Below are 6,445 nucleotides of genomic sequence, written 5' to 3'. Positions count from 1 at the left end.
AAGTACTTTTTAGTTTAGTATGAAGTGGACTAATTAGTATATGAAACTAATTAAAAGTATTAGTACAGCAGGAAACACTGTAAATATCTAACTCATAATCAAGTAAAATACAAAAGAAGAGCGGAAGCATTAGTAAAGCAGACTAATATGAAGAATTTGTAAAGTATGAAGGAGAAGTAGGACAGAAAACTATTAAGATAGTATTAAGGGATCACACACCGGATGCGCTGCTCGGCGCCGCAACACGGCGTGCACATGACAGTTGAAAGTATCACACACCAGATGCGCACATTTGCATGCTATTTAAAATTAAACTAATCAGATGGCGCTCTGTGGCGCGGCAGAAATATGAACTGTCCTGAGTCGTGGCTGGGCGCCGCCGACATGCAGCACCGGAGTGTGTACCCTGATAGAGACCTATGTTTAGAATTGTAAAATGCATGGCGCTGTGTGGCGCGTCGCCGAGCGGTGCTTCTGGTGTGTGACACCCTTTACAGTAGGAAATCAATAGCAAGTAATATTAGTAGAATAGGAAGTTGTATTGGTATGACAGGAAGTGAAGAAAACAATACAGAAAACAAATAAGTAGTATAATTACAATACAAAACCAACAGGAAGTAGTTTTAGTACAGAAAGTAGAAGAAGTAGTAAAGGAAACTTATAGGAAGTACTTTTTAGTATAGTATGAAGTGGACTAATTAGTATATGAGACTAGAAGTATTAGTAGAAGAGCAGAAGTAGTAGTAAAGGAGACTAATAGGAACAATTAGTAAAGTATGAAGGAGACTAAGTAGTACAGAAAACTATTAAGATAGTATTATAGTAGGAAATCAATAGGAAGTGATATTAGTAGACTAGGATGCATCAATGGTATGGCAGGAACTGAAGAAAGTCATACAGGAAACTAATAAGTATTATTACAGTAGAAAACCCATAAAAATAGTATTAGTATGGTGAAAAAAAAGTGGCAGTATGGAAAATAATAGAAAGTATTTTGAATGTAACAAAGAACACAGTACTACACAGTAGGAAACCAATAGGAAGTAATATTAGTACTGCAGGAAGCAGATAAACAAGTGCATGAAACTAATAGGAAGTTGTGTTTGCATAGTAGGAAAATCAGGAAGTAATAGTTTTAGTATAGTATGAGCAGTATTGGAATAGTTCGTAGGCCTAACTAAAAAGTACAGGTTGGCTTACTGATTTTATGCAAAAATATTAAATATAAATAAATAACAAATATTAATTATTGACAACGATATTAATAATAGTAATAACAACAATAATAATTAATACAAACTGTAATAATTGCGTTAGTAATTTATTTGAAATAAACTGCTGGTGTTTTTACACTTAAATAATTGTTCAGGTAAATAATGGGAGGTCTTTTACCTCCGACCGTGTCTGTAATGGTAAGATCTGTACAGAATAGGGGGTTATTGATGAACCTGGTGGCTCTGAGAGACACATGCAGGGGTCCTCATGGTGAGCTTTTCCCCGCACAACACACTGCACAGCTGCGCCTGCGGGACTGTCTCTTCAATAGACGGGGGTCAATGCAAGCCCTGCGGGGACGAGCGCATACCAAATCGGGGGAGAACCGCGAGGGGGAGGGGCTGCGGGTCCTGCGCACGTAACTTTGGGAACGTTCCGTTTTCGCACGCAAAATAGCGCAAAAGAAGTTCTCGTCACGAACGCACCACTCCAGCTCCAAAGCGCATTTCTTTTGGCGAGACAAGCGTGAACTGCGCTGAGATTTGGGAAGGAATCTTTATTGTTCAGATCCCTCCTCCTTCTTGGGAAGTGGGAGGACCCGAAAAGTTCCTCGCAAAAGGGAGAATTGTTCCAGGGCTCAGTCATCCAAAAACGTCCTTTCAATGCAAGAAGTTGGGGAGCCGAAGAAAATGTCGGTGCTGCTGCAGCAGTAAATTACTGAAGCAGTAGCGGTTTGAGGGAAAAAAGAGGAATTGGAGTTTTCTTGGATTAAATAGTGAGAAACGTTGGGAAAAGTCGAACTCCGAGAAACTGGTGGATTCAACTCCAAACCACTGCACGTTTTTGGTGAGTCTCTCTCTCCTCCCCCCAAAACATCTCTTGTTTTTAAGGAACCCCACCATGCTATTCTAAAAACTTTACTCTAGTTTGCATTACACTTCTTATTATTTACTGCACATTTGTGCTTTTACGAGAGCACATCATGTAGAAAGTATTGCGTGTTTTTCATCTCGCGAAAAATCCTTGTTTTATATTTGGTTAAATGATGCGGGTGTTAGCTAACTAGCTATTCTGTTTCGACGGACTCTTATCAGACTGCTGTAAAAGATTCACGATTTTGTGTTTGCTGTTTCTTTTTTTCTGTCAAAACTTTCTTTTAAGTTTATGACGGTATTAACGTTAGTATAAGGGAGTTAAATGCGGTTTGGGTGCGGGTGCGAGGTTCATTTGTCCCCTAATGCTAAACACAGGCAAAATTAAAATGCGCTTTAATTTATGAGATCAGATTGCGTGCTCATATCTATGTTTCACGTATATAGTGTCATTAAATATGTTTGATGTGCAAAAGCATCTTTAAGAAGCATTTTGGGATGATTTAACAGGCCTCATTCAGCCAGTAGGTGACATTACTATCCTCTACACAAAAATAAATCATTTTATATGTGTATTTGCATCATATTAATAGTTAGATTTCAGCTTTTTTATCTACTAAAAGTTGGTCGTTAGAAAATTGTGGCCTAAATATTAGTTTGTTTGAAGTTACAAAGCAGTGTTGTAGCTGTTGCATAAAATTTACATACTTAATAGGCTGTTTGCTTTTACTTTATGAGGGCAAAACTAGCTTTAGTTTTTTATTCACGCATTTTCTTGTTAGTCAATTATCTGCTTTAGAACAAAAATGAACCATTTACTTCGTAGATCAATGTAATCCATAATAAATAAATCATAATGCATAATAAAGTGACAGCAATAACAAAACAGCAATCTTTTCTTTATAATTCGCATTATGTATGGTTCTATGATTCAGTTATTAGACAAATTAAGTTAATAAAGACTTAACTATGATCTGTAAGATATATTTTGCTCACAAATTACAAAAACAAAAGCCTAACTAATGTATATTTGAGATCTAGATTGTCTGTGCACCCATCTTCTGCTTTATACAATCTATCAGGGTTGTTACGTAGTCATAACATGGTAATTCCATTACCTAATGGCAATTATCAGCACAGCACTGAGCACCAACAAAAAATGTTTGATCCCAGGTGCTGCATTGTTCTCCAAAAAGAAGAAAACAAGCCAACTGAGAGGAATGCTGCTGGCTGACCTTGCATTTGTTTCAAACTAGTTGATAGATTCTTGCGAGCCAGATCGCCGTACTCGGATGCCAAGAATTCAATCCGAGGAAAAACTGTGGTAGCTGGTTTTTGCTCAAGATGATTGGTGGTCGGGTGGATCAAAGTTGTTCCATAATTGATTCCAGTCTGATTATCTTGTTGGCTTTCAAACTGTTCTGACCTTATTTGGTGATAATGCTGGGAAGGCCTATTAGCTATGCACAGATGGATGCACAGATTTCAGATGACATGCCCTCACTGCTCCGCATTCTTTCAGTGTAACAGGTATCCCATAGCTGAGCCAGAGAGGCCCGTCTGGGATTTGGAGAGGGTGATAAAGGCATATTAGATGGGAGGGATGAGGCTGATCGGGTATCAGTGTGGTAGAGATGTCAGGGATGCAACATATGTCTGTTTTTGAATGAGAAAAACATAGATAAGGCTGATGGCATCAGCATAATTAATAGATTTTTAGTGTGCGACCAACAGAGAGCTGATTAGAGTTGGATATGGAGGTTCTTGTTGCCTCAGAAATTTTTGGACAGGCTTTTGTTTTCTTAAAGGGTGTAACTTTGTTAATTTGCAAAGGCTGCGTAATAAGAAGTAAAAAAAACCTCCAGGTCGGCTTTCAAGTTTGTTTCAGCGGGTATGTTCATGTAGTCATAACACCCTAAAGGCAACAATCTGCGGGTTTGTGTGTGTGTGCGGGTAAAAGATGCTCTCCAATCAGGATTATCTTCTCATAGTGGAATGCACAGTGTGTCAGTCTGCTATTTCCAAACGCGCTCTGAATTATCCCAAGCTCAAAAGTATGGCAGCTGTCATGAGGCAATTTTTAGCCCGCAGTGAAGAATAATCGCCTCTAAAGTTTTAAGTCCCTGTTGGGAACGCACCTGGTGGAGGTAATTTAGTTTCGGAGCTTTCTCCATATCATTAGGCACGTGATAACACCTGGATATCCAGGTGGCTCACTCACTTTCTCTTGGTTGTTCTTAAAAATAATAGCTTCTTTATTGGAACTGATGGTTCCATGTAGAACCGTTAATTATCCATGAGATATCCACAGAAGGTTCTTAAAAATGGAGAAGAAGTCCTAAAATGTAGGGCTCTACGATTAATGGAAAAGTAATCGAAATTGACTTTCAGAACTTACAATGGATCTAGTTTTTTCAGGTCAATTTTTCAATTATCTTCCCGACCACTTGTGAAGTCACGTGAATGTTCATTTTAGGCAATGTGTGTTTTAATTTCAGTTGTTCAACGTTGATGTTCAGTAAATAATCATAGATAGTTGATAGTGTGTGTTTCCTTCAATTAATCAAGTAACGTACCCTTCATTCAAAACTCTCTCACTTGTAATATGTGAGGATATTTACTGTACAAAACTTGTCAGTGAACTATGAGGGCAAAAAAAAAAAAAATCGTTTATTAATCGTAATCGAGTTAAAATGTTCAATTAATGAATTAAAAGGTAGTTTCAAGATTCGATCCATGAAAGTTTCTTTGAGGAGATAAAAATGTTTCCTCTATGCAAACACAATGACCTTTTTTTTTTAAATGCTAAGTGTTAAAGGGTTAAAAAAGAATAGTTTACTCACCCTAATGTCTTTCCAAATCTGTGAGGTTTTCAAAACACAAATGAAGAAATTTGAAACCAAATTTGAGAGATCTTTGTTTCATAGTTGAAAAATCTGTTCACTAAAAGCAGAGATATTGTGAAACAAATCCATTCTAAACAATGTTTCATGATAAACAGATTTAGACTTTTATGTAGATGTAAGAGTTTGAGGCGAATAGGCTTTTGTTGGAGGGACAGGAATTTCTCAGATATCTATTAAACATCTTCATTTGTGTTCTAAAAATTGTGCTCTCAAAAATAACAGCTTCTTTATTGGAACTGATGGTGCCATGCAGAACATTTAATATCCATGAAATATTTTCCTCCACAGTAGGTTCTTAAAAACGGAAATTTTTTTTTTTTTAAATGTGCTTTCAAGATTTGATCCATGTAAGGTTCTGTGAGGAAATAAAAATCTTTTTTGTATGTGAATGCAGTGAAAACACCTTTAGAAATCATTTATTCATAAAATTGTTAAAGGGTTAAATACGAATAATTCACTCACCCAATGTCATCTGTAAGCTTTTCAGAGCACAAATGAAGATATTTTAACCAAATTTGAGAGACTTGTTTTTGAGATATTGGGAAATAAATCCATTTTAAAGTGCTTGATTCATCTAATCACTTTTCATGATTTACAGATTTAAGCTTTTATTTTTGATGTGAGAGTTTGAAGTGAATAGGCTTTCATTGGAGAGACAGAAATCTCTCAGATATTTATTAAAACGTCTTCATTTGTGTTCTGAAAATGAATAACAGTCCTGCGTATTTGGAATGATATGAGGGCCAATAAACAAAGACAGAACTGTCATGTCAGGTTTGGGTGAACTAACCTTTAAACTGCCTGTCGAAATATTTAATTGCACTCCAAAACCTGAGACGAACTCTCTAAAGTGTTACCATGTCACTTCACTGGTCATTGTGAGGACTGTATCATGTCAAGCGCACGTTTGACCAGAGTTGTCTGTGACATCAAGGAGACGCACAAACATAGCTGCGCGTTGCAGTTTGTGTCAGTGTGTCTATTGCAAGTCGGTGAGATCATTGATAAACTCCAGACCCTGGTAAGTAAGCAGCGACTGTTTGCAGACAAACAGCTCAGTGTGTGTAAAGCTGATATTTGTACAAAGATTAAGGACCGTTTGACAAGTGCAGAGTAATGGAGACGCTCTTGAAGACCGTTCACACTCTCTCGATAACTTGTCTTTAGAGAGCTATAGCTCGCTGTCAGTCACACACATGCCACCACCCCCCCACACACACTCTATTAGTTATCTTCATTGTCTGTCAAGTGCAGATTATATGACACTTTCAGGTTTTGACAATTGAAAGTTACAAAAATGTCTGGTATCAGGATTACAATGATTGTAACCATATGAAGACTTAACAAGAGCTGAATGATTATACTTTATATTTGACTTGCTATTTTCAGTACAATTCAAACATTTGGGGTGTGTATGATTTAAAGAATGTTTTTGATACACCTTTTCTCAAC

The 6,445-nt window shown here is 37.1% G+C and overlaps 1 protein-coding gene across 1 annotated transcript in view; it reads left to right on the top strand.

Annotated features, from left to right (window-relative positions):
• Nucleotides 1–1,725: 1,725 nt before the first annotated feature.
• boc (BOC cell adhesion associated, oncogene regulated) overlaps nucleotides 1,726–6,445 on the top strand; it is a 53,350-nt gene continuing 48,630 nt past the window's right edge. The window contains exon 1 of the mRNA XM_056450281.1: nucleotides 1,726–2,061. The gene's annotated coding sequence lies outside the window, so the exon portion shown is untranslated. The remainder of the gene's footprint in view (nucleotides 2,062–6,445) is intronic.

The sequence above is a fragment of the Danio aesculapii genome, chromosome 24, assembly GCF_903798145.1.
Source record: "Danio aesculapii chromosome 24, fDanAes4.1, whole genome shotgun sequence".
In the NCBI taxonomy this organism is placed as follows: domain Eukaryota; kingdom Metazoa; phylum Chordata; class Actinopteri; order Cypriniformes; family Danionidae; genus Danio; species Danio aesculapii.
This window is presented reverse-complemented; position numbering and strand designations above follow the sequence as displayed.